This window comes from Nomia melanderi, chromosome 11, assembly GCF_051020985.1.
Source record: "Nomia melanderi isolate GNS246 chromosome 11, iyNomMela1, whole genome shotgun sequence".
NCBI lineage: Eukaryota > Metazoa > Arthropoda > Insecta > Hymenoptera > Halictidae > Nomia > Nomia melanderi.
In genome coordinates this window covers 7,417,902-7,441,096 of record NC_135009.1, presented here as the reverse complement: position 1 = coordinate 7,441,096, position 23,195 = coordinate 7,417,902, and the positions used below count along the sequence as shown (strand labels likewise).

At 39.5% G+C, this 23,195-nt stretch overlaps 1 long non-coding RNA gene and 3 other non-coding genes across 8 annotated transcripts in view; 2 read left to right on the top strand and 2 right to left on the bottom strand.

The window, feature by feature from the left end:
- Nucleotides 1-903: 903 nt before the first annotated feature.
- Nucleotides 904-976, top strand: TRNAV-AAC (transfer RNA valine (anticodon AAC)). The gene has a single exon. It is a non-coding gene; the product is annotated as a tRNA-Val (tRNA).
- Nucleotides 977-1,875: 899 nt separating this feature from the next.
- TRNAV-AAC (transfer RNA valine (anticodon AAC)) lies at nt 1,876-1,948 on the top strand. Its single transcript has one exon. It is a non-coding gene; the product is annotated as a tRNA-Val (tRNA).
- A 2,593-nt stretch (nt 1,949-4,541) lies between these two features.
- Nucleotides 4,542-4,614, bottom strand: TRNAV-AAC (transfer RNA valine (anticodon AAC)). Its single transcript has one exon. It is a non-coding gene; the product is annotated as a tRNA-Val (tRNA).
- Nucleotides 4,615-18,830: 14,216 nt separating this feature from the next.
- Nucleotides 18,831-23,195, bottom strand: part of LOC116428853 (uncharacterized) — a 94,806-nt gene continuing 90,441 nt past the window's right edge. For 4 of the 5 annotated variants that reach the window (XR_012999641.1, XR_004235367.2, XR_004235369.2 and 1 more), the window contains one exon: nt 18,831-21,961. This is a non-coding gene — a long non-coding RNA (uncharacterized LOC116428853). The remainder of the gene's footprint in view (nt 21,962-23,195) is intronic. The other variant, XR_004235368.2, reaches the window with a different exon arrangement.

Here is a 23,195-nt window from a genome sequence, read left to right as displayed (position 1 = left end):
CTAATCAATAGGTAACGATGAAAGAATTCCAATAAATCCAATTGCTAAAGAAATCGTAAGACAATGGATGACAGTTTTTTCTTGCATTTTAATCTATCTTTCAGTTATTAGTATTATAATCCTTAGAATAAACGTGGCTTGTAGATGAACATAGATTTCCTTTTCCTTCTGGCAAATTATTAAGGACAATGTAGCTTGATGAAGGTAGTCATGAAAGAAATAGTAACACTAATATCAATCTCTTCGCAGAACTAATCTGAAGAATGCTAGCATTGCATGATTGCCCGGAAATTTATTTTAATAACAACCTTACAATGTTGTATGATATTTAAAAAATAAGTTGATGCAAGCGTGCAAAATATTCGATAAATTTATAAACTGTTAGTTACACACGAATGCGTGAATTAAGGGGTGGTGTTAGAAGGTTTCTCCTCTTTACTTGTGATTCCTGAGCTGTTCTTGGCCTCTTTGTAGATGTATGTTTAAATATGGACTGTTCTATTTCTATGTCAGTTAATTTATTAATATAAAATTGAATTAAAAATAATTCTACCGCTTTTATACACAAATAGAAGCTAACAAAAACATAGGAAAGTAAAGCAACGAATAACTTTTAACTTTCATATTTTCTTTCTTTTACTACATGAATTTCATTCTACAGAATGCACTAATTCATTACATAAATTCTTATTATGAGTTTAAGCAGTTACTTAAGTTTTGTACGACCGTAATCTTTTACTAAAAGCAATTAACTGAATGTTAATCATAAATTTATTGCCGCAAATTGATTAAAACAGTTTTTATGAATAATATAAATAAAAATAAATATTTATAAATATTATATTTCTTGCCAAGTGTAGAATTCCAATATGGACTAGAAATGAAAAGCTCCGGTTACGTAACGTTTCCGTGGTGTAGTGGTTATCACATCCGCCTAACTCACGGAAGGTCCCTGGTTCGATCCCGGGCGGGAACATTTTGTTTTTTTTCTTCATTAGCAAATCCTTTTTCTATATCGGTATTCTGTATCAGAGGCCAACATTTTTGTTCAATTAATTTAACAGGTTGAACGCCGCACGATTTCATAGAAGAAAATACACAAAATGGGAAAAATAGAATATTAAATCATTTCATTGAATTGCATTATTATTGTTGCATGTTCACCTAGCTGAATGTCACCGCATCAGACAGTATTATTTATAATATAGAAATGCTTTTAAATACTCATCGTTTAATTGAATGAACTATACTAATTCGATTTGGTTGTGGGTCATCGGTGACCCCCACGGCATTCAACGTGTTAATGAATTCATTAGAATACAATATTTACATAATATATTTTCAATAATAATTTAACCGTTGACATTATTCATTGCGTCCTCAGAATGAATTTTTCCTGTTGAATGTTCTAAAGAATATTTCGAGACGAATTAATTTTGCATTATGTATAGGTTTTAATGCATTTTTTATTATCAATGTTTACCACGCTGTAAGAGGTTTCTAAAATTGAAAAAATATTATGAATTTAATTCGTCTTACTGTATACATTTTTTAAACTTCAAATGTAATGGCATATGCATGCTATACAATGTAAAATGTGTCGACAATATTCTCAACAGCATTCGTAGCTTTTATGTCAATATATTTTAACCACTGAAACGAAAATACTAAATTAATTAATAAGAGAATGCTAGAGAATTAAATACAATACAAATTCGGATTATTAAAATTATATAATTAAACATAAAGTTACGTAATATAGAAAAAATTATGTTGCAATCACGAATTTATGATAAAACTTTATTAATGAATATTAAAATAATAATATGATATTTGTATTGGAATTACTTAATTAAAAAAGTGGTACAACACAACGTTTCCGTAGTGTAGTGGTTATCACATCCGCCTAACACGCGGAAGGCCCCCGGTTCGATCCCGGGCGGAAACAATTTTTGCATTCACTTTATAATTAAACAATATTTGCCCTTCTATCAATAATATTTTACTCCCATTACATTCATTTAAAATTATCAAATAATTCTAAAGAAATATATTTATTAAGAAACATACGCGACTAACTTGAAGTATCCACTCTAGAATCTTTACTTTCTTTACGGTTCTAAAGGAAGATTCTCCTTTGTTCACAAGAGATTCATTTAATCACACTTTACATCCACTATAAACAGTATAAACAGCTACAACATTGCAAATATAAATCATCCATCCAAAATAGAAGTTGAAAAACTCTGAAAACATTCTACAACCGTATTCTTTGCAGATCCTTGAATAAAGGGCCCAATCCTTAATCCAACGTTCTCGCAAAAAAATGACTACACCTCCTCATCAATAATGGTTTCTGTTCACCACTATATCGAAAATATTGAAAAATCATGCGACAAGAATAATAATCGAGCACCAACGTACCCAGCAAACAAATTAGAACCCCTTTTCAAATCCCAGACAAAGGAACCCTCATTAGGTACTTAATTTTCCCCGAGAAATTAATATAATCTCTACATCGGAGGCACTCAGCCATTACTGTCTTAGACAAAATGAAAACGGGAACGTTGCAAATAGAGGATGCTCAATAGGGGAGCAGGGCATGAATGACGCGGGTAGCTCGAAACGAGACACTTCTTTATTATCGTGAGCCAATGCCGCGCGGAATACGGGCCAGCATTTACGGGAGCTTCGTTTTCGGGCGAACGTGCAATCGCAGCGAACAACAGAGTGGAGTCTCGGGACGGGGGGTGGTTTTCGAGGGTGCAGCGGAAAGATATCGGAAGAGAAATCGGGCCGCGAGCCAACCAGCGAATCACCCGGCATCGCCGGCTCTGGCATATCGAGGTCATCACACGTTATTTCGAGACCTCTTTCGCTTATGCTGGAGATACGGGCCGTGCAATGATTAACTATGACTAAAGAAGCAGAATTTTCAGCATCTGCCGACATGAAGTAGCGCAACGAAAGGAAAATCTTGGCCCTAAGACACCATTAACCCGTTGCCGTAAAATGACGAGTGAGACTCGCGATAAAGATTTCTGCATTAATTGAATAATAATCATTGGTGTTCGTTTCCCATGGAATAAGGTAGAAAACTATTCTGCTATTACTAATCGATTATGTTTAAAGCTTTGCGCTTACAATAAAATGGAATGTTTCTTTACGTTTCCTTCAAATTGTTGATAATCAAAAATTACACAAGCTTCGTGACAAAAGAAAGTAATATGGCAAGGAGTTGACAGTACTACTACCGCATCCGTCAAAATGACGGATACCAATTTCTTTATATCACTAATATTGATATCTTAGGAATGTTAAATATTTGAAATGATTTTAATAATAAATAGCATCGCTTGAATACTGTGATGAATATAGCGATAAATCGAAAAAATCTATTGTTACAATTTTGATAAGAATCACACGGTAACCATACTAAGCGCTCGGTAGTACTAGTGTTAACGACCGATTCCTAGCAATCTCCGTTTCCTATTGTCTGGTTCCTATGGAAATGTAGATTTTTGTAATGAAGAAGTGTATAAATGTATTTAATCTATGTATATAAACGTTATAATTATCTATAAACGAGTTATAGATAATTGGATGCTAAGCAAGTCCAATTAACGTGATAATTATTTGAACGCCGTCTAAAGTGTAATCGAATTGCATTATTTATCTTTAAATCGATCTGCTTGTGAATATTTATTAGCATGGTATGGTATAATTATTGTGTGGCGTGTCAAAATTCAAGTAACCTAAAATTTATTGAATTCGTTTGAAATATGAATTATATCGATTGCATAGAAAATGCCAGTGAATATTCTCGCTAAGACAAACTTTCGTGTCGTTTGGTTACAAACTAATTTACACATTATCGTTTAGGATTTCAGTAACCGGTCGAAAACAACGCAAGAAACTTATCGAACTGCCATTGGTGTTTTGCTTTGATTACATGCCGCTGTACATTAAAGTTGCATCGCCAAGAATCCATGAATTATTGAAGGCGAAACGAGTTGTTCGCGAGACACATGCTCGATATCAAATATCTATAAAACAGTTGCACCAAAGAAACTTTCTTGTGAAACAACCTTATAATTCATCAACCGACAAATGTACCCCACGAATGGTTCAAATCAGACGGCTTGTCGATCGAACCGTATAAGATTCGTTTAATTATGAAGATAAGTGAATTAAATACGTTTTTGGCTATTGGAGAACCGCGAACAGGTTCGATTATCGAGAAGCTGGAAGAACCGCGACGAAAAAACATTTATAAAGAGAACGTTGACAAGCTGGTAGAATGAAATGACTTTTATTCGTATTATTTTAGCTTTTCAAATTTAAAACAGTGAACGTAAAATCTGATTAAGTTACTTTCTTATGGATAATCACAAAGTTTTAGGATACCCTAAACCTATCACGTATTTTTCACAGAAAAAATTGCTTATACAATTTTTTAATGATTTCAAATACATGTGACGGTAGTAGAATATTATTGACGAGAGAATAGGTTTTTCTTAATTCAAAACATCAAAAATAATTGTTTCCGCCCGGGATCGAACCAGGGACCTTCCGTGAGTTAGGCGGATGTGATAACCACTACACCACGGAAACGCTTGTGATAGATAATGCGAACATTTTTGTTCGCAATGTTTTAATAACTTTAACAGTAAGCATATCAAACAATCAAACTAAGTATTTTTCATACTTTTATACATATTATAACACTGCATTCAAGAAACAGAATTCAGAATAGGTCAATTTAATCCATACTATATAAAATAATATAAACTAAAACCAATTAATAATATAGCAAAAACAATTATCACAATAAAACAATCTCATCCCTAAAATCCTGGAATACATTATAGTTTACAAAACTGACAGCAAAACGTGCCAATAAATTTCATTACACCGCGTACAAACTACTATCGGGTCAAACGTGACCCGGCTTCGTCTAGTGTTCAACTTCCCGCCGTCCATTGAATAAACGCAATCGCTTTAAAACATTGTTCTTCTCATGTTGCCCATGGATCCAGCGAGGAAGGTAACGCACTCCGCAGAAGCGTGTGCGGTGCACACCGGTCCCGACTTATCGATTTCCTCGCCGCGTCGCGGAACGTTCCCTCCTTATCAAAGAGTTACGCGTTCTTCGGGGCTCGATTACGCCTCCGATCGTCCAAACGCTGCGGCCGCCGCCGCTGGCGAGCGTGCACCCCGTAAATATCGGGGCCACGATCTTAATAAACCAGCCGGGTCCGTTCCTGTTTTTATCAATCCGTGGACGGCGATTTGTGGACGTCGATAGAACGCGGCCGACGATAAAACGCAAATTTACGGAGCCCCGTTGCTCGATCAACCGTTTCTCGTCTCGCTACGCGCGGAAGGAGTCGTAAAAGAAATAGCAGGGACCATTCTCCCGGCGTGTCTTTCGACTGGATGTGAAGAATTTTTCAGGAAGAAGTTAGATTAACTCCTTGTCTTGCGATTTCTGTCTCAACTATGATCGGTACAGCCACCTGATTTCAAAGAGACATTAACAAACATAAACACTACTCAATCCTTTAGAACGCAAATTAAATACTATTCATCTGCCACCAATTATACTTTAGAGCAACCATAGGTATTAAACCTAAGATTTTCTCTGTTCTCGAGTAAATGATGATCACAAACTGTGATCGATACAACCAATCTTCACCCTGAGTCTCGCGCGATATTATAAGGCAAAGCGTTCGAAGATTTAGAAATGTTTTTGGTGGGACGAACTTCAATATTGCGAAATTGAATTTAACTTGAATTTTTTATGTGTAATTATGGACTATGAAAATGAGGATTGGTTCCCTAGAATGGAGCTTGGTATAAGTTTATATATTTAAATTGTGAAATAATGAAATGAAAAGAGGTGGTATTTCTTGAGACGTTTTCTAATATTTAGACAATCTTTTAGAGGTTGGGATAATGAAAACGTGACTGAATAGAAAAGGAGTAAGACACACAGAAGATTGAACTAAGACAATAAGATAAATTAAAATGTTTGGTTCATTTACAGTGCATTAACTCCCGTGTCGGTGACCGTAATTACTTATACCGCAAGATTAAAATAAAGTATCTACATAATTTATAGACTTATCGCAGTTGATCATTTTATTACGTAGAATGAATGTCGACGAGATAAATGCTGTACCGTATATGATAACAGGGCGCGATTCAGTAATTTTGTAGATTTTATCGTTACGGCTTTCGTGTAACGCGAAGATCGCTCGGGAGGCGACGTGTTAAGATACGCAAGCCGTGGATCCATTAAAATTTCAAAGATGGCGGAACGGTATTAAGGCTACCTTGATAAGCATAGAGTTTCATAAATATTTTACATTCAAAAAATGTCGAGTACCCCTAATGTAGACTCCTACACCATTATCACTCAAGAGATCTCTCATATTCAGCAATTTCCTAAATATTTATTATTAAAGATTAATTAATTGAAATCATTATTCAATTAATGAGTTAAAAATTATTTAAGCAAGAATACAATTCTTTCATATAGTTCATACAAAAACGAATCACTGTTTCATAGAAACTCTCAAGAAACAATCTATAGAACTTCATAAACCTAAAATCCCCTACAAGCTCTTACTTTCCCTAAAAAATGAAACTCCATTTTCATCTCGACAACCTCGTCATCTGTTCTATTTCAAGACAAAAAGATGAACGTATCCCACATTTCTGAAGAAAAGAGGAGACACAGGAGTTCGGGTGAAAGGATCAAAAAAGCGTCGAAGGAGGCGAGAAAACGGTGTAGGGGTGCGATCGATATCCCGACGTCCTGACCCACGCGTGAAATCAATGCCTGTTGGCGCCGGTGAGGGCCGGTCACCATATTGCGGCCGGTCGACGAGCCGAGAAGCTCGGGTAATAAAAGTGCTGGTAGGCGCGGCTGTTCGAACCGGTAGTCGCCTCGTGCCGGATAAGATTAGCCTCTCTCCCGACAAGCTCATTCGTCGATCCGACGATTTCCTGTCGCCGCAACGGGAACGTCCTGGCACCAGGACCTCTGACCAGGGCGCAAGGATCACGAGGAACTCGCGGGTCAAACTCTTTTTTCGTTTTCACTGATTCAAATGAATGAGAACTCGACTGAGAAAATAAATGTTAATCGAGAGGACTAACATTCATCTGGAAAAGTGAAATTTTCGATGAAACACCTATTTCACTTGAATTAAATCAGATTATTTAATAACAGAAGATTTGGTATTTAGTTTATTTGCTAATGATATATATATTTTTTAAATTTATGTGTGTATTACATTTGAAGGACCTTTAGTATTTAGAAAAAATTATTATAGTAGGAATCAGGAATATTGCATCACTATGTATATCCGCTAATTAACGAGAGCTTTGAAATAGTTCCAAAACTTCAAGTATTGCACGTTCCATAGTATATTATTACCATTAACAAATTTAGTGACTTACTTTGTCTGGTGATTTATAAGAATAAATATTCGAATAAACAAGGACTTATTGGAATTATACTTCTGTAAGCATAGACAATACCACCTACTACATTTGTGATACCTGATATCAAACAATCGAATAGAAAGTCTACAAATATAGTAGCAATAGTAAGAATAATAACGATTCAAAACCAAATAAAATGTCACCAAACTGCATGTTTGATGCAAGTTTCAGCAAACAAGACCATTTTTCTTTGACACTTCAGCAAAGCAGAATCGTTAAGAGACCCCAACAGAAGAGGATCACCGGAACAGCTGAACAACCAAGAATCCGCAGTCACGAGGCGAAAATGAACGGTACAGGAATTGCACTCCGGGTCTCGCGATACCGGCCGGATATAGTAGTTGCACGCTCGCATGCCGGTGCAACGCGAACGGCAGCGAGCCGTAGACCGATTTCCTTGGCCGTTTGCCAGAGGATAATGTATTCCTTCTTTTGAAGTCGACAGAGTCCTGCCCCGTTCCACAGGGAAAAATTTTGCGAGCCTGTACACCACTGTCCCGAAGTGCGAGCAAATCGTTCGAATATCGCAGTGAGTCGTCGCACACTTACAAAATGGTGTAAACAGGATGATACCAGTGATAGGGATTAAAAGAAAGTTATTTATAATGCGATCAGACGATTTTTCGAGTTTCTTTCGAGTAAAGAATTAATTTGGGAGGTATTGGTGACTGTATAATGCTGGGGGAAATTGTTTAAGGCTAAAAATCTTCGTATTAACCACCTGAAAGTTTTAGTCTCTTCATAATGAGCGCATACGAAGAAAAATAACTAAACAGGAATTGCTTAGAGAATAATAATCTGAACGTTGTCCATAGAATGATAAAAAATTCGAGTGAGATAGAATGATTAAAATGAATTGCTTACAAAGATCCTTCGAAATCAATAAAAGTAAAAAATGATAAGGAAAAGTACAAGGGTTCAGTGATTTTACACTTTACTCGCGTACGTCGCAGGTTGGGTCTTCGCAGCGAAGATCACGAATGATCATAGTTTATAAGCATGTTTGTGTAAGTGTGTTCGTTTGTTTACTTTCTTCAGTATTTATAGTTGAAGCGTGAGACAAATTGTTGCATTTTATTAACGGGAAACGACATGTTCGAACGATAGATCGTAAAGGATCGAAAGGCAAAGCTCCGCCGCGTTCCACGGCCGCCATGTTGACGGAATGCGGCCGAGATTCCTGCATAAATTTCCGAGCACTCTTCATCTCGACGACTCGTTTTCTACATCTGTTTCGACATGACACAATAGAACAATGGAAATTAACGCTTCGCGGTGGATTAATATCAATTGTCCCGGTATCTCGCGATTCAGAGAAAGAATTATTGAATATTAACGCATTGCGAACGGCTTACAAGAGATTTTCCACATCGTATGTAATTCTAGTTCGGTAAAGTTTCCAAGCAATTCGCGTCTTGAATATGTGTAAACAGTTTTAAGCATTTTTTGTAAAAGAACGTTTGACATTTCGTTTGACAGATAATATGAAAATAGTTGGCGCGGATAAATAGATGGACATTAATGGAGTCACAACGTGATTAAAAATAAAATATTACTGCATAACTGCAATAAAATGGTCTGCAATGTCCTATTAATCACAGACGAAACGTCAAAAATGCTTAAATTTAGTAACGATCGATCGCTGAATTAAGTGAAAACTACATTAGTGATAAGCTTAGAAGTGCTGGAAACGAGAATATTCTTCGTTTAAGACAAAAGGTGGATGCGGCGCGATGGAAACCGAGAAGAATATCATACATAGAAATGTGAAACAATGAGGAATCATTACTCTTTGGGTAGCCAAATTCAGTCAATCGATTGAAGTCAAACAGTTGACAATTTATTTCAGTCAATTAGGTACTCTGCATTTGCATTACGAAGATTGTATCGGAAAAGAGACTAAGGGAAATGGTAACGTAAAAGTAGCGAGGAGGACCGTAAGCTTCATAAATTAAAAACTCGCTGACGATCAGTAACCATCTTACATTCGTTATTACCGTTTTGCTTTTCCATTTCTGCGGTTAGATTACGAAAAAACTGCATGAGTAAGAAAACTCAATTTCCTCGGGTCTCTTCAAATTAAGAATTCATCGCAAATCTTCCCACAAGTATTCATCCATTTCATCAATAAACTTTAACCAACCAATTTTACCATTTTCCCAATGAACTTTCAAAACCCCAGAGGTAAAGATCAAAATAACGAGGGAAAAACCAGAAGAAACGAAAAACAAACAGATACACCAAACCACGAATATCTCAACTATCTCAGTACTCAAAGATTTATCTTCAACAAACCTATCATCATGCGTAAGACTCAATTTCCCTCTTCGAAAGATTTCAAGAACAACGTTCAATGAAAAGTCGCAAAATGAACTGTCAAATGAACCGATTGGAAGCAAGAAAACCAATGGAATCCTCAAACCTGACAAACCTCGAGATTCGTCGGCGAATCTTTCCCGGATCGATTCGATCGATAAATTCTGATGAACTTCCCGTGCGATTTGCATAACAATGTCCCGACGAGGTTTCTCGTAGCAAAAATCGCCGAAAAGGCGTGAGAGAGAGAAAGGGAGAGGGAAGAGGATCGGTCCAAGGCAGAAATGAAGAAAGGGGAGGCACGGAGGTATGCACCGGACGCCGTATCTCGAATCGCCGATATTTTTCACGGCGCGCGGCTTCGACTTTCGAGCGGCGCCGCCGGAAACCGGTTTTTTTCTCTCCGCGGAGCAGCTTTATGCTCGCGGAGGACGAACACTGAAAATTCCCGGCGATAATGGCGAGCGCGACTCGCGTGACGGATACGCCCGCGCGTCAGATCGCGTCTCCCGAGCAAGGACATCGCGTAATCGCGATTACGTAAGCGTGTTCGTCCGCGGCTGGGTCCCCTTCGACCTCCTTCTCGCCCTTCCGCCCCTATCCCGCTTCATTTTGTTCTCCACGGGGCGAATAGTAACCCTTTGCGGTCGTAAGTCATGCTGGAGGTGACAATAGAAAATTATTATAGAACGTTGGAAATTGTTTGACAAAGCATCACACTTTAAAAGATTATAAAAATTAGATCTTATAATAATAATAATAAATAAAATAAATATAAAACGTTGAATTCTACTGCTGTAAATTACTTTAACTCATTTCCCTAAAAATAAATATACATTTACACCCAACAACATAGAAAAGAAATTGAGTGCAAAGGGTTAACCCTTTGCGGACGAGGATTTTTAGAAACATTAGAAATAGTTTCCATGGAAAGTTAAATTACATACTGAATTCTTAGATAGTAAAAAGTAATGAAATTATGCACCGATCTTTCATTCTGTAGATGATTAAATTCTTTATTTGCAACCTTTAAAGTTTGTGTGATTATTAAAAAGACAGTCAAAGGGTCAACTCTTTACGTTCAAGAGGTGACTCTCGGGTACCACTTAATTTAATATAGCAAAATTATTATATGAGGGGTTATATATAATATGAAGTTTCATTAGTTAGTTAGTATCAAAGAATGTTATTTGTATCTTATCGGAATATATTGAATATTTCTCATGAAGAACTTTCGAGTGCAAAGGGTTAAACTTTTAACAAGTTCGGGATAAATGACACGCTAGGTGTGTAATGGAGTTACCTAGCTCAAAAGACCAATCAGAATATCTTACTTTGTTAGTTATAGTAAAAATCCAAACTTATATTGGATTCAAGCTAAAATCATGAAATAAGTAAATAAACATGAACAGTAATGGTGAAAATGATGATTTCGAGGCTTCGTTCCTAAGGGGTGTCTTTCAAAGAAACCTTTGCCTCGAATAGACAATATTAGTGTTGCTATCTATTATCTAATATCTATTAGTCTTCTTCCAAGTTATGAATACTGTTCATATCTTTAAGTTAAACAAGTCTTCTTCGTTGTCATTAATATTTAACTTTTGGGATACGCAAGATCTTCCTTAATAATAAATTAAAATTCTCTTTCGGTTTAGTTCAGTAACAATCGATTAAACTTTGTAAACATAGTTTCCAGAGAAACAACAACCTCAGATGTCAAGAAATATGAACTAGTTGTTACTGACATACTAGAAAAGAAAATACTTACAAACAGCTTAGTCTCACCACTGTCAATCCTCGAATTCAAACGCCTGCAAGCATTCAACTCACTCCGAATACTAACTCCTCACACTTTCTCTACAGAACAATATTACTCGAATACAAATAACAACATTCCCAAATACGAGGCTCAAAAGCGCGTTCGAAAAAAAACCGAACAATTCTTATCTCCAGCCAGCTAAACTTTCCGACCAACCAATTGCCATTGATCAAGGCTCTTACCGGCGGTGAAACGAGGCACCGTTGAATTCCAATTTCCTGAGACTCGTCTAATAAAAATGGGCGTTTGCATAAACATCCGTGAGTACGATCGCGAGAAGAGCGAGCTCCAAAGGTTTTCCGAAGATCATCGACGGGCAGGGGGGGAGGGGGTAGAGAGAATCGTTCATCCGCGACCGGACGGACTGAAAATGAATCCGTGGAGGTGACCGAAGCGGGATCCGAAAAGGGGAAAAAAAGGAAAAGATGGTGGAGCCGGTCGTAATTGAAGCAAGCGAGCTCCCCGGGACCCGTCCACGTTCGTATACACGCATTAAATTCGATCGAGGCGAGTCGGTAAGCATCGGTTTTACCTTTTCAGGCCAACGAGCGTCGGCCGCGGTCGTAAAACCTTGACGAGGAGCGCGCGAGCGCGCGTCCGAGCCACGTGAGCCATTATTTCGCTCGTCGGCTTTGCTCGGCTGCCGCGCGCTCGCTCGTTCGCTCGCCCGTTCGCCTTATTACGTCCCGTTTCCATCGTCGCGGTGGCTGACGTGGCCCCCGTGGGTCACCCGGTAGATTCCCGTTCTCATGTCGATACTGTTATCGGCTGCTAAAAGATAATCAGCCACTCGGTGGCATCGACTCAAGTGGGCGTGCGACCGGCTGCATCGCCGCGGAATTTATTCAGCTGTCCCCAATTGCGATGGAATTTTCAACGTCCACCGAGTTGAACGCGGCTCTAGCGCTCCTTCTTAGTTTTACGTGGAACAGTTTCATTCGATCTTGCGGCGGACTTTTATTTCGAAACGTTTTTCAGCTTTAGAGGGTTAGATTTTAGGCTGATAGTTTGGGATAGCTGGTTTTCGGGGAACTAGATCGCGCGAAGATGATGGCTCTTTTGGTGTTTGGTGATAACGTTCTTGGAAAGGGGTGTTGAATCTATTGGATCTTGGGAATTGAAGATATTGTTTGGAGTTGTTCAATTTGATTGAAACTTTTGATTGGTTGAATAGTGTTCCTTATGTTATTTATTTTCTTATCTACTTCCTGTACAACTTATGATCCTCTCATATCACGTAGCTTTTCAGTAAAGTGTAATGTTCAATTATTAAAATTGTATTGTCGGTTTGTAAGAAGTTCTATAGTACCTACTTGCGGAATTTTAATCGTCCATAGTTGTTAGGGGTTAAATATTTAAAACAGAAAGTAATTGTTTCCTTCTTTAAATCGATCAAGCGCGTTTCAGATAAATTATATATCGTTCTATCTAGTTTAATACTAGCAAATGCTGCTCCATTTTGCGAACAGTATAGCAGGAACAGTGTTCATATTCGTAAACCCACTTTTGACCGATTCATTTTTCATTTCGAATCATTTTACAGTTTCCAAGGTGTAGCTTCAATTTCTTTGAATTCAGTCGAATCATCGCTTGCGCAAAGTACTCGCGTCGCCATCCGCGGATCGTTTGGATCCTAAATCAAGCGGGCGCCCTCCATTTGTACGTTTTAACTCGGTCGGAAACTCGAATCTGGTCCTTAATAAGAGCGGCTTCCGTTTACCGAAGATGAATCGGTGTTTTCAGCAGCCCTTTACCAGCTTCCCTGTTTCGCGGCTGTTTATTTGTCGTCATCGAGGGTTTCGCGAGAAGGGCCGACGCGATTTATGACGCCACTTCGAAAGAGATTCCCGTTCGGCCCCTGTAATGGCCTCCTGCGCTGCGATATTTCTTCGATGGAACTAGGGTTGCGTTGTAAAACGCTCCTCGGGACAAGCTACTACGCGCTTTGATCTCGTTCTAATTGGAAACCCGTTTATTGCCGCGATGAATTACTTTTTAGCTAATTCATAAATAGACTGAGAACGAGTTAACTCGACGTTCCTGTTCCCTTTACCTACTGGCGCCTCCTCGGTTCCTTCTTCGACTCTCGCGCGCTATTCAGGTTACTTTGGGGATGATACATAAATTCAACTGTTGTTTCTGATCATTCCTTTGGAACAATATGTATAGATTCAGTAAATGTCAATGACTTATGCATTAACACGTTCGCTACCAGCGTCACATATTTGTGACAGGCGCAATCTTATATTTTTATGAAGCAAATGCAATTAATCTTGTAGATATTGTTATTTAAAGATATAAGCTATGGCATTATATTCAGGAACTCAATAACTTGTTCCAGTTTCATTTTTTCGATATTTTGTTTACGAGATTTATTGGATTCAATAAAATGTTAAATTGAGGAGGTCCTCACCGAAATAAACGCTGGTAGCGAACGTGTTAAGCACGCGTTGCGACCGCATGACAGACTGTTCCGTTTTACCAATGACATGTTTGATATTTTCATAGAATAAAATATTGATGGAACAATTATCTGAGCCAAAATTATTGCTCATTATCTGTTATTCGTTTGAACAATAACCGTATAACCGTATATTTATTCTTCCTATCATTACTAAACTCCCAATCCGCTAAGTGTACCAAAACCTTTTCTCGCGATCATAACATATAAACACTGTCAAACCTCATTACAATCACAATTCTACCGACTTATACATTAAAGGATGCATCAAATGCTACTGTCACAATCGATAAATAGATCACCGACCTACTCGACCCAGGAAGCCGACATTTCTTTACAAGAATCAGGGCTCCGTGACGAACGCCCGAACCCGATTCCCGGCGTGAGAAAAGCGTTGTCTTAGCGTTGTCGCCCTACCATCGGACTGATGATCCGCATATTCGCAGTGAGTGACATGTGTCGCAAGGTGTGTCGAACCCTTATTTAGAGACGCGTGAAAAGTTAGCCTCGGTGATCCTAGCCGTTCCCCGCGTCGATCCCCCTTTTTCAATCGTAGCCCTCTAATACGTGGACGATCGAAAAAAACGGAGGAAAAAAAACACAGAACTTGGTTCTTCTCTTTTTACCGTCCTGCTTCTCCGTCCTGCTTCCTCCCGTCTCATTCTTCTGGCGGGCCCTTTGTTCCTTCGAGCGACGCGTACGAAACCCGGAGAGTAGGATACACCGAGACATACAATGCGACGTAATTGGAAGAGTCACCGGATGTTGAGAATTGGCCGTTTCCCATGATTCCTGAATTTATTGGGTAAACGTTATCGAGCGACGACCTAGTTGCGCGCGGCCCGGCCGGCCGGCCCCGCGAAAAACCGGCTGCCACGGCGGCAGCGGCGGCGGCGGCGGTTCTCCGCCGTCGTTGAACTTTGACCTGGAAAAAGACCATTCATTTTTTACTGGCCCTCGTTTCGAATCCCCCTTTGACGCGCGGGATTTTCCCGGTTAAAGGTTAATGGTTCGAGCGTTTGACGACGCGCGAGAAGAATTTCCGCGGAATGGTCTCTCGCGAGCGGATTGCCGACCGTCCATCGTTGATATTTCAGAACGCGACTGAATATTCATTTTTACGATTCGCTATTCTGGTTTTTTGGTTTGTTTTTAGGTCCATTTTCATTTAAGGATGTTTTTGCGACGTCTATTTGTACTCAGAGCGAGGAAGATGCGAAGATTTACGGAAAAGGTCTTGGTTAGGTTACTTAGGCCTCTTTCATAAAAGGAGATATCTCTCTATAAACACCTTTATGGTACCAACATTGTACAAAGTATCGAAATGGTGCACCTAATATGTGTATGTCATGAAAATAAACATAAAGTTAAATTTTAAGTAGTTAACTATTACAGACATTTAAACTTACGCAACTAAAAGATCCCGCGCCCCCCAATATTTATTATATTAATCCATTAATTTTAGTAATCGAACAAACTCTAGTGGTCTTCAGCCTTCTGTAATAGCTAAGGGTTAATACAAAATTAATAGGTTTGTATCGAAGCTTCTAATGTAGAAAGCAAAACATAAAAGAATGTAAACATGATCATACAAAGATCAATGTTTGCCTTTGTATCCCATCAGCGACGATCCCACTACAAAGAGGACCTCGATAATTGCTCACACGTGGAAACGTAGCATTAACGTCGCGTTAGGCGCCCACCACGTCGCGAGCAGCGCCGTCAGTCGTTAATGAACCGATCGGATCGGGTAAACGCGAACCAGCGCGCGGACCACTTCGCGCGCCCTTCGTGTGCGGCATCCGCCGGTCAAGCCTTCCTTCTCCTTGTCGGTCCGTTCCCCTTCCCCCTCCCACGTGATCCTGTTCCTCCTTTTTCTTCTTTCCCGTCCGTCCTGCGCTGTTCCGTCCCCGCTCTTTTCGCCAGCCGGCCGAGATTTATTAACGCGCGGCGCGCCTCGCGGGGCTACACGCGCATTGCGAATTACGGACATATCCCGCGCGCGAGAACCCATCACCCCGCGAGCGCGCGCACTCGCTGTTTTGCACACAATGCGACTTATGAAAAATATCTGTATTAAATAACCGCGGTTTTCGACGTGGCAGCCTCATTGTTCCTCGACGGCGCAACGCTAAATCACCGGGTCGTATGACTTTTCGCAATCCTCGGTGAGAGGATTTTTGGGATCGGCCGTCCTCAGCTTCTTTTGGTTTCAAAACTTCTTAAGTTTTTGCTGAGGCTTTTGTTAGGTAGTTTTAGCTTATAATAGCTGAATCTTGGAGAAACTTTTTGTTAAATTGTTCTAGCTTGTAATCGTCGAATCCTGGCGAAGTTTATGTTAGGTAGTTCCAGCTTCTAATAGTTTAATATTCGTGATGTTTTTCGTGGGTAGTTATAGCTTGCAATGGTTCAATCTTGATAAAACTTTTGTTAAGCAGTCCTAACTTGTTACAGTTCAATTTTGGTAAAGCTTTTTGTCAGGTATAGTCCTAGCTTATATACTGCAGGTAATAACAGGTAATAACAAATTATAATACAAGAAGGAAGACATTTATATTACTTCCGAGTAACATCCCTATCCCAAAAGAAAACTATGCTTCATATGTTTTGGACAAGCATTGATGCTCATCTAACATCTTCAGGTACCTCGATAAGAGTCTAAATACACCAATTATACCGTGCCGGAGTGATTCCAGAAACTTTATCCCCCTGTAAACCAATTCCGGAGACGATCTGAACGTCGAAGGGAAACTACACGATCGCTAAGCCTTATCGTGCTCCTCTCGATAACCAATCCGCCCCGAAGAGAATATTTGCCTCCTCGTTTCTTAAATAGACAATCAGCTTTTCTGTCCCTCCATCGAAACGTCCCCCTTCGACCGTCGCCGGGATATTGTCGCGCAATTACAAATTCCCACAGTGAACCGGGCAGGGTTCTCTCCCCTCTTGTCCTTCTACCGATCCTCTTCCGATGCGTTCAGGACCAGTGTCTGCCTCTCTTATTCCTGGCCGGCTGATTCTTTTCACCGCGGACACCGCCGGGATTATTATCTCGATTATTTTCATACGCAGACATTGGGCACGTTCACGCAATACTGTAGTTTCCTGGTCGAGGGTTGAGAAATTGAAGCAAAGCAACATTTCCTTTACTATATTAATATCGTTCCAAAGAATTCAAAATAATGCGAAATAAAAGGGCACCTTGCAGAGAATAGATAAGTAATGTTAAATGATTGCGATTAGAATATTAAACTTGAATTACTATAGCTACTTAATGTATCAATTTGCACAATTAAATTTTAGTAATTATATGTATTATTAACGATATTCTTGATATTCTCTCAGTATATCATGAATTCTACGAACTTACACCCTGTTACAAACAAGATGTGACAAACTATCGTACGTAAGGATAATAATAATTTTACATTTCCCTAAATAAATCGCCTACCTATGGAAAGGAATCCTTTTTCACCATCAGTTCCCTTAGAACACAATGCACGCCGTTAAAAATTTCCGCGAACATCCGAATTCCACGGGACTAAAGCGCTCACGATTGTTCAGCATCCGTAGCGCGTACCGCGAAATAAAAATCGCGCGAGAATGTTTCTTTTTCCCGGAGTTTAATAGGATCGTTAATACAGTGAACAGGTTTTCAGTTAGAATCCAGTTTCTCCGGATCAGTGAATAAAACTCAATATTTTGCGCGATAATCCGCAGTCTACTTATCAGTAACGACGAGCGTGTCGTCAGCAACGATGCTCCATTTTCAGGCGCACTCGTTATTGGATCAACGAGGACTATATCCGCATTACTATCCCGCGTCGGGACAAATTGACGGCCATAGTACATAGGATTCCTTCGTTGCCGAGCTCGAGAGACGCGTGCAACGAACGAACGAACGCCGGGTGTGTATTTAGCGCGGTGAAATCTCCGACAGCGGACAACCGTTAACGCTCAATCTTTGCCCGGCGAACGCCGGCAGTTCCGTTAGCTTCTTTTGTGACAGGTTCGTACGTTCGTTCGTTCGGTTACACTTTTTTTCCTTTTTTCAGCCGATGGATTACGAGATCGCGCATATTCAAGTAGCCTGTAGTCTGTCCAAAGCTGTAGCTATAGCTAAGAGAAATAACATGTCATCTAAAGGAGCAATGACAATCGTGTTTGACCGTTGATTAATAAATAATGTAATAATTGGATCACTGAACATCACTAGATGATCATGCTGTTTTATAGTCTGTTCAACTTAGGTCTTGGGACTTTCCAACGCCCTTAGATCTAGTTTAGACTACACTTCAGGGCAAGACTTCCAGTGTAATGGATGTTATCTTGTGAGATAAAATTCGATAATAAATAACAATAAAATTCAAGTTCAGAAACAGTGTGTAAAGAATTATTGGAATCCACTGGAATGGAAAACTGTCGGCAAACAGTATGCAGAGTGTCTGGACTCTAGAGTCTAGAGTCTAGAGTATCTTCGATCCATCGAGGAACGAATTGTGCTCGCCGCAGTGATAATTAGCAGATCGTTCGCTCTCGTCTGATCTTATCGGCGATTTGTCGCGATAATTTATAAGCGATAGGTGTCACGATCTTGGTAGTCGAGGACACGATCCGAAGGGGACAGTGGTTTCATCCTTGACACGGTGAAGTCCTGCGGTGCCTGGTGGAACAAGGATTTAGAGTGATTGGAGCATGGAATACTTGAATTATTAGAAATTCGGTGTACTTATTTATTGTTCATTTATATACTTATTATTATGGAATGTTAATTTAATTCAGGTTTGTATCGTAAAGAGTTATAAAGAATTCAAAACATTTACAGAACTTAGATCCTCAAGTAATCAAAGTGCCCATGTAATGTATTTAAAGTATTCGACGTACTCGAGTATCTCGTGCAAAAAAGAATAGAACCCACAAGATACTCGAACAACCAGGAATATAAACAACTTTGATATAGTTATACAAGTAAGTACAATGTATTCAAAGTATTCCCAGTTGGTAGTATTCACGTGCCGACCATTCAAAATTTCGCTGGCAGGTCAAAGAAATCGCGGCACGTAAGAGTGGCGAGGAGAGCGACGAACCCTCTAAAGCATGTATCATTAATTACAGTAAAAACAGAGAACGTAGATATTCCTCAAGTTAATGAGAGGGCACACGTAAGTAACACCGTCAATAAAACTGCCTTGGTTCGCCGGCCGGGCCGCTTTAATTAAGCGCATTCGTTTTAATTCGACTTAAAAGCGGCGGTTTCATTTGATTTTTCTGCGCGCCATGGCTGAATTCCATCGGCGCACGCAATCGTCTCTCCCCGCTCTCCCCGCTCCTTCACGTGATCTTCGTTTGCTCGATAAATTCGGCCGTCATTCCTGTAACAGGCAACAACAGCGAAAACAGATCAAAGAGAAGGAGAAAAATAGAAAATATCGAAAGGGAAAATGAAAGGACACCACACCAGAAGGTTACAATTATTTCGCGTCAATCTCGACGCGCCATTTGCATATAACGAAACGTCTGTCCTTATTTATGTTAATTTGACAGTGATTTACGTCGTTTTAATATACCCGCGGCACGGAAGATTATTCTTGTACAATTTCACACGACGATAATTAATTCTTATCGCTTTCATTCACTTTCGTCGACTTTTGTCATCCTTTAGAGGACCGACAAAGCTTGATATCTTCACTTTACGTAACATGTAATAGGAAATTGTTTTAGTACATTTGAGAAAAAAGTACATATTTATTTTAAAAAAATAATTCATTTACCAATATGAAATATGTGATCACTTATTTTCCGACTTCTCAAGTGTTTGAAAAAGTTTCACAAATTCATACAAATTTTACCGATCCTGTTCAATATATGTTCTTTAAGAAAAAGAATACTGATGTCACGAAAGGATATCGGTATACAGATTACCTGCCGGGCGATCGTTATTCGATTATCCACGATGTGCGGCTAGATCATTAGCGAGGTATTCGCGACGTGACTCGCGGTATGCGAATTTCGCGGGCGAACGCTTGTAAATCGCAGGATTAACGCGTGAAAGTAGACCACCGTGAAAAAGTAGAGTGAAGTAGAACGGTTTCGGGGGAAAAAAAGGAGTCCGTGCGGGTAAATGCCAGCTGCAGCTGGGACCGCCGCTCAAAAACGCGAGGCACGATAATAATGACAAAGAAAAATTACTATAGCTGCCCTGGTTATAATGCTAGTAGCGATTTCCATTAACCAGTAGCAATCGATCTTTTTTCTGAACTGTACTAAACAAATTTCTGAAATTATTAGATTGTATAATATGCTGAATTTTCCAAAGAGAAAGAAAAGTTTGGTTCTTGATTCAGGTGCACATTTTATTGACTAAAGTATGTATCATTTGCTTGTATACGTATTTAGAAAATATTAAATGTAAAACAGAAAGCATTAAATAAGAAACAAATCTGAAAGAACGAGAGTAATATCAAAATAGATACAATTGATACAATTCAAATACGTACCTATATAATATTGTACTTATTCTATCGTAAAATAATTAAATCGAGAAAATTGTTAATGATAATTTTATTTAGTTAATTTAATTGATAATTTTATTATAGCCAAGTTAATAATTAATAAACATAAACAAAAATCGTACCACGTTATGGTCTAAACATTTAATTAATTATTCCTATAAAATTTTTGTTTGTTTTGACTACAGAAAAGAACTTGTTACCGTATTTGAAAGGCAAATGACCATAGTCCGGCGACCGACGTTGCGTTTGACGCAGAAAAGAATTAATTGATGTTCGCATGTTAATCGGACGATCCTCGATCAGCGATTTCGGTTTTTACGATTTCCCTGATCGAAGGTGACGCATTAGGGAATCGAAGGAAATCGAACGCAGACTTCCATTTACGTTCACGCTTAAGCCACCGGAAGTGTCCGGATCGATTAATCTCCGATTCGAGATGCACAGCTCATGATCACCCTGAAATTGCGACGCTAACCGCGCCTTCCTCCGTGTAACTTGTCATTTTTTCAACGGTTAAATTGAATTTAAGAGTAAAACTGTGGATAAAATAAAGCGCGAATAATTGACCCCGTTGATCGAGCGTTCGGCGTAAAAAAATACAAGTCTTTATTGTATAGTTAATTCGATTCTTCCTGTCCTTTAAATGGAAATGGGAAAAATAATGAACATGCGTCTTCCAGTTTATTTAAAGTCTGAAAGCACTGTTAGATTTCTTAACCTTTCGTTTTTTCACTTCAATATCAACAGCAACGGTAGTCCATATCGAGACACTAGTGCAACCACGTTAATTACATCCGGATAATTGTCTTTCCCGATCTTTAAAAGTTGTTTAAAAACTAACGCAACACGCAGACATACAAAGTTTTCAGTCCCGTCACTTTGCTTGTTAACATACACTTAGTGTATGTTTGATTGCCGATTTTAAAAAGGTGAACTGATCTGTCTATTGGAAAAAGGAGGTGGAACAGAAAGGGTAGAAAAGGGGCAATTCGAAAGCGGAGGGGCAAGAAAGGAAGGCAGAACGAAACGGGAGAGAACGAGATGAAGGGGGGCAAAAATGGCAGGAAAGGCTAGAGAAAATAGAGACGCCGGATCAAGAGAAAGTAAGGGGTGGGATGGGGGGAGGAGGGCGCGAGAAGATAGAAAGGGGAAGACACGAAAAGGAGAAAGAGAGAAGGAGAGAAATCACGCTCTCTCCAACTTTAACATGTGGTTCTTATGAATCGAGGGGAGGGCGTAACCCAGATTACTGCTCACCGGACTATAATATTACGCGAACAGATCGGCCTGGAAATATACCGGGTGGTCCTCGTAAAATCGTGACTTCACCCTTCGCACCTGAAACAAAAACAAATTGCAAAATTATTTGATCAGAATCTACTAAGTACAATGATAATTTATGAGTTTTAACAAAACTTTCTTGAGGATGTTCGATAAGTTATTACCGAAAGGGGATGCTTTTTCTTAGGAAAGTAGAAATGCTGATAAAGAGTATATTAGATAGAATTCGAACTTCGTTTTAATATGAAAAGAAAACAAACTGGATCATGATGGTGTGAAAAGAAAGTCTAGTAAATCATTGTTTCAATAATAATGGAAGTTTCAACCCTTAACAAGATTATAAAATGCTTCGATACTAATTCTAAATAGCAAGATTATTCTTCCGAGCAAACAAAATCCACAAATCGGTAACAATTATTTCCTAAAACCTACTAAACCATGATCTATATATTTAATTATCCATGAAAGCTGGACGAAAACATAGAAAAACGAGACTAATGAGAAAATAGAAACAATCGTTCATCAAATAAACTTAGAAGATCATCTAATGCCTACACTGAAGAATACAACACTAATCAGTCGGTTTTTCCCTATTCTCATCTCATTATTAATCTAATTTACCATTCGCCAATACCGTCACACATAACCAATCAAAACTATAACCAAAACACTCAGCAAAAAACTACTATCGCTCTATGTCTTTCCGCTACACATTAAATCATCTTCAAGTGATACAACGAAACCAAAACATTCCTTCGAGCCACCCGGTAGGTATTCCCGTAGGATACCGCGGGACGGAACGAGACGGGGCTAACTCCGTCTCGTTCTTTCTTCGGGAGACTCCCATTTTCCCTCTCTGTCGCACGCTGGCTGGCTGGTACTCCGGTGTTCAGGTGGTGTCAGAATTCTGGTGCAATACGAAGGGGTGGGAACCCTTGGCAGTCCGAATTCCCAACCCCGATGCGACCTTGCGCTCCTCTTGCACATGCCCGCGAGCACGCGGGAGAGAGAGCGCGCGCGCGAAACACGCAAGGATACACGCACAGGCATCGCACACGCATCACGGAGATCCTGCTTCTGTCCATCTCTCGCACACGGTGTGCACCGCTAAGTATGCATCGCCGCTACGCCGAGCATTCCAGCGTGCACTTATGCGCACGTTCGTGCCGGATACTGTGCACAGTCTCTGCTCCGTCTGTCCGATCACTAGAACACGGACAACTGGAGGAGTATGAAACAGGGTTCACGGACACCTTCTGTGGCGGTTTCTGTTTTTCCGGGTGCGTTCTCT